At 46.0% G+C, this 10076-nt stretch overlaps 1 protein-coding gene across 1 annotated transcript in view; it reads left to right on the plus strand.

Annotated features, from left to right (window-relative positions):
• The window catches only part of LOC138982790 (failed axon connections homolog), a 170556-nt gene that overhangs the window by 110276 nt on the left and 50204 nt on the right, over nucleotides 1-10076 (plus strand). The window lies entirely within an intron of this gene.

The raw sequence follows: 10076 nt of genomic DNA on the forward strand, positions 1-10076 counted from the left end.
AAAATTAAAAAAAAGTTCAATATAATCAATTTCGTTCTCACAATAAGTACAACAATTACTCGAGGAAATACCTATTTTATACAATAAAATATTTGTGGGGTAAATATTGTGCAATATTTTCCATTGTAACATTCGCAATCTTGTTTCAGTGGTTACTTTGTTTACCATTAACCACTGCTCTTTTCCCGGCCTGAAATCAAATTTATTTTCCCAAAATTTAACTATAACCGGCTCCACATATTTTTCCTTTATAATTAATTTGCGAAATTGACAAGGCTTACTCAGATTCTTTAAACCGTTAAATCCACATACATTTCCATTTGCAGAGCGTAGTGCTGCTGCTTTAACTGCTGTACAAATGACCCTACATTCAAAAAATCTTGTAGGCTTACATCCAACCTTCTGCTGCATAACATTAAAGGGCAAAAACTCATTATCAACAAATACATCCTTTGCTCGACAAACGCCTGCTTTATTAATCCAATCGCTAAAAAACAGCGTTTGGCCGCAATATATTATATCACTGCTGCTCCATAAACACGTATCACTTAATAACATTTCTCCACCTACTGCTCTCTGAATCATGTCCTTATTTTTCAACCAACAAATTAACACTTGTTTCAAAAATACATTTATAATTAATCCCAATCCTTAAAATTTTTTTACAGTGGTGTTAGAATGGAAACAACACAACCTTTCACCAAGCTTCGAAAACATATGTATCGGTATCTGTTTCCATCTTTCCTGCTTTTCGTTCAATAAATTTGCAGCCCAGGACAACAAACAAGATGACTGCATATCAATTACATCAATCATTTTTAAACCCCCATCAGGAAACTCTTGACACATCACTTTTCTTTTAACTTTCTCAAATGCCTTAGTGTTTGAAAATCGTTTTTTCCAAATAAATCTGTAAAACAAAGTATTTATCTCAGTCAGTACCTTTTCGGGTATTACCAGTGCTTGCAACGGATAAATAATCTGCGATTTCACAATGCATATTTTTCCCCGTGATACTACAATTTCGTTTACAATTACTACAACCACGTGTTTCCTGTTTGTGCGAGGTAAGCGGGGCTCAACTCTTCCACAACGCTTGTAAATCATGACAGAGTTATTTCCGAAAAGGGTCTATCACACCATACAACTTTGACCTGTACGAATGAGTGCCTCGACCCCTCCGAATGCCAGACAGAACAGGCAGAAATGCAACATACGACTTTGCGGTATGCAACGGATTTTGAATAACACCATACACCTTTATAGCCTGCGACTGGTCTGCAACCTCTGACCGTCAAATGCCTTCATCTGGTTGTTTTCAACGTAAGATCATCTGCAGCTTAGCCAGGGTCTCTGATGGTTAGTCTCGCATTGGACTTTTATATGATCGCTGTTAAAAAAAATCAGCAATGAAAATACAACTCATGGTAGCTGGCACACTTATGAATACAACCGAATTGCCATGCAGGAGCAGACAAAAGTTGTATGTAAACTTACGTGGGAAGGACAGCATTTTCCCACGAGAAGACCCGTTTCTTTAGCCATCTCTCTCGTTCTCTGTTTCTCTCTGTCTGTATTTCTGGCTCTGTCCGTCTGTCTGTCTGTCTGTCTCTATCTCTCGCTCTCTATTATCTAAAATCATTAGTCTCCTGTCAATGTCTGCCCCACCCCCTCTCCCCTTTCTGTTTTTAAGGGCAGTTCAAACCGAGCACCACGCCCAAGACGACCTGCTGTCAGCCCTATCTCACCCACCCTGCAACTTAGGCGACAGCATGCAGGCTCCCATACCCCTCCCCCTCCCTCTCTTGACCCCCCCCCCCCCACCACTGTCTTCATTACCTGCAGCGCAAAACATCCAGCACGGTAAAAACAACATGACTTGAATTGATTTCCTCTACAAATCAAAGGACGCTAGTTTTTAAGACCTGTGTCAGAAAAAAGCAAGGCCTGATCGTCAGTAATCAGAGCTATTTTCACTCTGGTTTTACTTGCTCAACTACAGAAAGAACCATGTGATAGGAAGGATTCAGATTAGATATATAGCGAAGAGGTCTTCATGGCCTGCACCTGCAACCAGAGTTATTTTCACTAGGTCTACAACGACACCGAAACAACAACAAGGTGTGAGATCTGAACGTAGGAGTGAGCAACATAGTGCAGCTTTGTCGCTTGTGATTGTATGTGAGATTGTATTTAGACCCCTTACTACCACACCTGGCCTGTTCTATGATGATACAATCACTGGATGCAACTCCAGTGGCAGTGAGCGACCTTGAAGGCCAGAGCTGAAACGGCGGAGCAAAGAAGGCCAAACACAACTGTTGCACTCAAGTTGCATGCTACACAGCTGTATTGTGTATCTGGTCCCCTCAGGCATCAAGATCGACAGTCTTTCCCTTTGCGACGCTTTTGAACATGCTTTAATAGATTTATTTTCATGTTTAGCACGACTCTTATTAATGAAGTTAATTAATGTTTCTTATCAATAGATGAGTAAGCTGCATTCTTTCAAAACAAAGAAGAATTGAGAATAGAAAGTAACAACAACAACAAAACTGAGTGAGAAAAAGTTCTATTTTATCGACAACCTGTTGTCACACTAGCGACATCACATCGACCCAAGTCTTACTTGCATGTTTAATTTCGCAGTGTATAACATTTTGCTGTATTATTTACAGGAAAAACAACAACCGGTCGAACCGCCAGCCTAACCTGGGTAGAGAGGCATCAGATACAAGATGGATTGTACTGAGTGAAAACATCACATGCTGCTCTCCAGCACGCCTATTTTGTTAGATCAGGCCCACGTGAGGTAGCATCAAAGTGTGTGACCGGGACTGGTCAGTATTCAATCGAAATATCGTAAACTATGACATGCGAGTATACGTTACTTCGCTTGACCGGTCTCGGCCACACACCTTAACACGCACTCAAGTGGGCCTCATCTTACAAAACAGGCGTGCTAGAAACACGCTCATGTGGTCAGGCCCAACGGCCATCGATGATGATGACAGACAGGCACCGTACAATGATAAAATCGTTAACGGATATTAATTCTAACTTACTCACTCACTAACTCACGAACTAACTTACTAACTCACTCATTCACTCACTCACTTTCACAATTCACAACGGTCCCATGGCCTTGGCTTACCGACCTAGAGGTAATGATGACGCTACTTTCAGAAGTTCTTTCGACTCATCAGCGACCAAACTGAATCACTAACGAAGGAACCAATTCACTGACGAAGGAACGAAGTTACGCACGGTACCCACCAACAATGCTACCTAACAACCACACCAAGAAACGATTTCACGTTCCAGTACTTCTCCGTGATGTTCGAACGAATTCTCCCTATCTCTGTTCCTCTCCCTCCCCCCCCCCCCCACTCTCTCTCTCTCTCTCTCTCTCTCTCTCTGGTCTTTGCCCTTTAACCCACTTCTCTCTCAAACATCTTCAAACAAGCCTTCTTTTTTGGGGTAAGCTAAGCAGTAGATGACAGCAGTGACCTTAGCAGGCAAGGCGTCTCCGGGTGCTTGATGACGCTGCGTGCTGATTGGTTGGTTTGCCGGGCCCCGCAGCAGTCCCGCAGCCACTGGGAAAGAAGTCACGCACACACTGTTTCCGGTCCATGATCGGATTCCTGTCAGAACGCCTCACTCTTTGTCGTCATCACGGAGAGCCGTTGAGCGTCGCTCAATTTTCTCTGACGGCCGTTGCTTTTATGGTTTCTTGAAAAAAGCTGGGTCTTTGATGGTTTGTGTAGATCTGAAAAGTTTGATGTGCCTTTTTGCTGGCTGTTCTGAACTGTTGCGAGAAGTTTTTTCTTCTTTTCTTAGCCCTTCCATCCCACCCCCCTCTTCTACTGCTTGGTCTCCACAAACTGCTTTTTCATGCAGCTTAGAGGAAATGGGGATGAATATTAATAACCTACATGTATGTACACATTGTTCGTCAATATAAAATTTAGCAAAGTTGCATTGCGGAAAACTATTCTGAGCAAAACACACACGAGTGGGGTTGAAACAACAAAAATTAAGATAAAAATAAAAATCTCAAGTAACATAATGCACACAAATAGTTCTTGGAATTGTTTATTAAATCGATGATAACATCGGCAGACCATCACTCGCCAAAACAAGACAGTATTAGCAAAATGTTCTTGCAAGAAAAAACAACTGCAGGTTTGTGTCTTAATGACCTGTTCACCCATTTAACTGCAAAGGCCATCATTTTACTAACAGCCACTGCATGTATCAGTATCAACTATAGTCGAACCTGCCCTTGCGATCACCTCTCGAAAGTGACCACCTGCTGCCAAGGACCACTTCGAAGGATCCCAGACGAGTTTTTCTTCTATATAATTCCTCTTTCCATAGCGACCACCTGTCTACAACGACCAGTTTTGGTCGGTCCCTTCAATCAATCAATCAATATGAGGCTTATATCGCGCGTATTCCGTGGGTACAGTTCTAAGCGCAGGGAATTTTTATTTTTTTTAATTTTTTTAATTTTTATTTTATGCAATTTATATCGCGCATATATTCAAGGCGCAGGGATTTATTTATGCCGTGTGAGATGGAATTTTTTTTACACAATACATCACGCATTCACATCGGCCAGCAGATCGCAGCCATTTCGGCGCATATCCTACTTTTCACGGCCTATTATTCCAAGTCACACGGGTATTTTGGTGGACATTTTTATCTATGCCTATACAATTTTGCCAGGAAAGACCCTTTTGTCAATCGTGGGATCTTTAACGTGCACACCCCAATGTAGTGTACACGAAGGGACCTCGGTTTTTCGTCTCATCCGAAAGACTAGCACTTGAACCTTGGCTGGTTGTGGTAGACGGGTTCCATTGTATATATTCTGAACCGTTGTGGAGAAAGCAGGATTGCACGCCAGTGATAGCAGAACGCAGACGACAACGATTTGGCCGTCACGTGAGGACGTCTTCCGGGCGTTCTTCATTAGGCTTTCCGGGACCCCTCTACGCCATTGATTGCTGCTTCAACTTCTCCTCGTTCATTCAGTTTTACGATCTCGACACAGACAGTAGAGCCAGGATAGATGTATATAATTATAGGGCTGTGGGGGACTGCAAGTTCTTTATGAAGTGGTGGAAAGGGAGAATTGAGGGACAATGTTAAGGAAATGCCAGCAAAGAAGTGTAGAAGAAAGGAAGAAGCGCGGTGATGGAGAGAGAAAGAGAGAAACGAGGTACTATTTTAAGGACATGCCAGCAAAGAAGTGTAGTAGAAAGGAAGAAGTGCGGTGATGGAGAGAGAGAGAGAGAGAGAGAGAGAGAGAGAGAGAGAGAGAGAGAGAGAGAGAGAGAGAGAGAGAGAGAGACAGACAGATACACAGACAGACAGACAGACAGACAGACAGACAGACAGAGGGGGAAGGCTAATTTACATTAGAAAATAAATAGCCGACGTGAAAAAAAACACCCCAGTTTCAAAGTACGCTGACATCAAATCCATATAATACCATGACACTAACACAGAATATAAAAATCGACCAACGTCCAACGATCATTAAGCTACCGCAACACAGCTGTTGAGCTTTGCCTCGCTGTGCATTCTCTGTACCTCCCTCGCTGTGCATTCTCTGCATCTCCCTCGCTTTGCATTCTCTGTATCTCCCTCGCTGTGCATTCTCTGTATCTCCCTCGCTGTGCATTCTCTGTATCTCCCTCGCTGTGCATTCTCTGCATCTCCCTCGCTGTGCATTCTCTGTATCTCCCTCACTGTGCATTCTCTGTATCTCCCTCTCTGTGCATTCTCTGTATCTCCCTCGCTGTGCATTCTCTGCATCTCCCTCTCTGTGCATTCTCTGTATCTCCCTCGCTGTGCATTCTCTGCATCTCCCTCGCTTTGCATTCTCTGTATCTCCCTCGCTATGCATTCTCTGTATCTCCCTCGCTGTGCATTCTCTGTATCTCCCTCTCTGTGCATTCTCTGTATCTCCCTCGCTGTGCATTCTCTGCATCTCCCTCTCTGTGCATTCTCTGCATCTCCCTCTCTGTGCATTCTCTGCATCTCCCTCTCTGTGCATTCTCTGCATCTCCCTCTCTGTGCATTCTCTGTATCTCCCTCTCTGTGTATTCTCTGTATCTCCCTCTCTGTGCATTCTCTGTATCTCCCTCTCTGTGCATTCTCTGTATCTCCCTCTCTGTGCATTCTCTGTATCTCCCTCTCTGTGTATTCTCTGTATCTCCCTCTCTGTGTATTCTCTGTATCTCCCTCACTGTGCATTCTCTGCATCTCCCTCACTGTGCATTCTCTGCATCTCCCTCGCTGTGTATTCTCTGTATCTCCCTCTCTGTGTATTCTCTGTATCTCCCTCTCTGTGCATTCTCTGTATCTCCCTCTCTGTGCATTCTCTGTATCTCCCTCGCTGTGCATTCTCTGTATCTCCCGCGCTGTGCATTCTCTGCATCTCCCTCTCTGTGCATTCTCTGCATCTCCCTCTCTGTGCATTCTCTGCATCTCCCTCGCTGTGCATTCTCTGCATCTCCCTCTCTGTGCATTCTCTGCATCTCCCTCGCTGTGCATTCTCTGCATCTCCCTCTCTGTGCATTCTCTGTATCTCCCTCGCTGTGCATTCTCTGTATCTCCCTCGCTGTGCATTCTCTGTATCTCCCTCTCTGTGCATTCTCTGCATCTCCCTCGCTGTGCATTCTCTGCATCTCCCTCTCTGTGCATTCTCTGTATCTCCCTCGCTGTGCATTCTCTGCATCTCCCTCTCTGTGCATTCTCTGTATCTCCCTCTCTGTGCATTCTCTGTATCTCCCTCGCTGTGCATTCTCTGTATCTCCCTCTCTGTGCATTCTCTGTATCTCCCTCGCTGTGCATTCTCTGTATCTCCCTCGCTGTGCATTCTCTGTATCTCCCTCTCTGTGCATTCTCTGTATCTCCCTCTCTGTGCATTCTCTGTATCTCCCTCTCTGTGTATTCTCCGCATCTCCCTCTCTGTGCATTCTCTGTATCTCCCTCTCTGTGCATTCTCTGCATCTCCCTCTCTGTGCATTCTCTGTATCTCCCTCTCTGTGCATTCTCTGTATCTCCCTCGCTATGCATTCTCTGCATCTCCCTCGCTGTGTATTCTCTGTATCTCCCTCTCTGTGTATTCTCTGCATCTCCCTCGCTGTGCATTCTCTGCATCTCCCTCGCTGTGTATTCTCTGCATCTCCCTCGCTATGCATTCTCTGTATCTCCCTCGCTGTGCATTCTCTGTATCTCCCTCGCTTTGCATTCTCTGTATCTCCCTCTCTGTGCATTCTCTGCATCTCCCTCTCTGTGTATTCTCTGTATCTCCCTCGCTGTGTATTCTCTGTATCTCTCTCTCTGTGTATTCTCTGCATCTCCCTCGCTGTGCATTCTCTGCATCTCCCTCTCTGTGCATTCTCTGCATCTCCCTCGCTGTGCATTCTCTGCATCTCCCTCTCTGTGCATTCTCTGCATCTCCCTCGCTGTGCATTCTCTGTATCTCCCTCTCTGTGCATTCTCTGCATCTCCCTCTCTGTGCATTCTCTGTATCTCCCTCGCTGTGCATTCTCTGCATCTCCCTCGCTGTGTATTCTCTGCATCTCCCTCGCTGTGTATTCTCTGTATCTCCCTCTCTGTGCATTCTCTGCATCTCCCTCGCTGTGCATTCTCTGTATCTCCCTCTCTGTGCATTCTCTGTATCTCCCTCGCTGTGCATTCTCTGCATCTCCCTCTCTGTGCATTCTCTGCATCTCCCTCGCTGTGCATTCTCTGTATCTCCCTCACTGTGCATTCTCTGTATCTCCCTCGCTGTGCATTCTCTGCATCTCCCTCGCTGTGCATTCTCTGTATCTCCCTCGCTGTGCATTCTCTGCATCTCCCTCGCTTTGCATTCTCTGTATCTCCCTCGCTATGCATTCTCTGTATCTCCCTCGCTGTGCATTCTCTGTATCTCCCTCGCTTTGCATTCTCTGTATCTCCCTCTCTGTACATTCTCTGTATCTCCCTCTCTGTGCATTCTCTGCATCTCCCTCGCTGTGCATTCTCTGCATCTCCCTCGCTGTGCATTCTCTGTATCTCCCTCGCTGTGTATTCTCTGCATCTCCCTCGCTGTGCATTCTCTGTATCTCCCTCGCTTTGTATTCTCTGCATCTCCCTCTCTGTGCATTCTCTGCATCTCCCTCGCTTTGTATTCTCTGTATCTCCCTCTCTGTGCATTCTCTGTATCTCCCTCGCTTTGCATTCTCTGCATCTCCCTCTCTGTGCATTCTCTGTATCTCCCTCGCTTTGTATTCTCTGTATCTCCCTCTCTGTGCATTCTCTGCATCTCCCTCGCTTTGTATTCTCTGCATCTCCCTCTCTGTGCATTCTCTGCATCTCCCTCTCTGTGCATTCTCTGCATCTCCCTCGCTGTGCATTCTCTGTATCTCCCTCGCTGTGCATTCTCTGTATCTCCCTCTCTGTGCATTCTCTGCATCTCCCTCTCTGTGCATTCTCTGTATCTCCCTCTCTGTGCATTCTCTGTATCTCCCTCTCTGTGCATTCTCTGCATCTCCCTCTCTGTGCATTCTCTGTATCTCCCTCGCTGTGCATTCTCTGTATCTCCCTCTCTGTGCATTCTCTGTATCTCCCTCGCTGTGCATTCTCTGCATCTCCCTCACTGTGCATTCTCTGCATCTCCCTCGCTGTGCATTCTCTGCATCTCCCTCGCTGTGCATTCTCTGTATCTCCCTCTCTGTGCATTCTCTGCATCTCCCTCTCTGTGCATTCTCTGCATCTCCCTCTCTGTGCATTCTCTGTATCTCCCTCGCTGTGCATTCTCTGTATCTCCCTCTCTGTGCATTCTCTGCATCTCCCTCTCTGTGCATTCTCTGCATCTCCCTCGCTGTGCATTCTCTGCATCTCCCTCTCTGTGCATTCTCTGCATCTCCCTCGCTGTGCATTCTCTGTATCTCCCTCGCTGTGCATTCTCTGTATCTCCCTCTCTGTGCATTCTCTGCATCTCCCTCTCTGTGCATTCTCTGCATCTCCCTCGCTGTGCATTCTCTGCATCTCCCTCTCTGTGCATTCTCTGCATCTCCCTCTCTGTGCATTCTCTGTATCTCCCTCGCTTTGCATTCTCTGTATCTCCCTCGCTTTGCATTCTCTGTATCTCCCTCGCTTTGCATTCTCTGTATCTCCCTCGCTGTGCATTCTCTGTATCTCCCTCGCTATGCATTCTCTGCATCTCCCTCGCTGTGTATTCTCTGTATCTCCCTCTCTGTGCATTCTCTGTATCTCCCTCTCTGTGCATTCTCTGTATCTCCCTCTCTGTGCATTCTCTGTATCTCCCTCGCTGTGCATTCTCTGCATCTCCCTCGCTGTGTATTCTCTGCATCTCCCTCGCTGTGCATTCTCTGTATCTCCCTCTCTGTGCATTCTCTGCATCTCCCTCGCTTTGCATTCTCTGTATCTCCCTCTCTGTGTATTCTCTGTATCTCCCTCACTGTGCATTCTCTGTATCTCCCTCACTGTGTATTCTCTGTATCTCCCTCTCTGTGTATTCTCTGTATCTCCCTCTCTGTGTATTCTCTGTATCTCCCTCTCTGTGTATTCTCTGTATCTCCCTCACTGTGCATTCTCTGCATCTCCCTCACTGTGCATTCTCTGTATCTCCCTCGCTATGCATTCTCTGTATCTCCCTCGCTGTGCATTCTCTGCATCTCTCTCTCTGTGCATTCTCTGTATCTCCCTCGCTGTGCATTCTCTGTATCTCCCTCGCTGTGCATTCTCTGCATCTCTCTCTCTGTGCATTCTCTGTATCTCCCTCGCTGTGCATTCTCTGTATCTCCCTCTCTGTGCATTCTCTGCATCTCCCTCTCTGTGCATTCTCTGTATCTCCCTCGCTGTGCATTCTCTGTATCTCCCTCGCTGTGCATTCTCTGTATCTCCCTCTCTGTGCATTCTCTGCATCTCCCTCTCTGTGCATTCTCTGTATCTCCCTCTCTGTGCATTCTCTGTATCTCCCTCTCTGTGCATTCTCTGCATCTCCCTCTCTGTGCATTCTCTGTATCTCCCTCTCTGTGCATTCTCTGCAT

The sequence above is a fragment of the Littorina saxatilis genome, linkage group LG12 (assembly GCF_037325665.1).
Source record: "Littorina saxatilis isolate snail1 linkage group LG12, US_GU_Lsax_2.0, whole genome shotgun sequence".
Lineage (NCBI taxonomy): Eukaryota > Metazoa > Mollusca > Gastropoda > Littorinimorpha > Littorinidae > Littorina > Littorina saxatilis.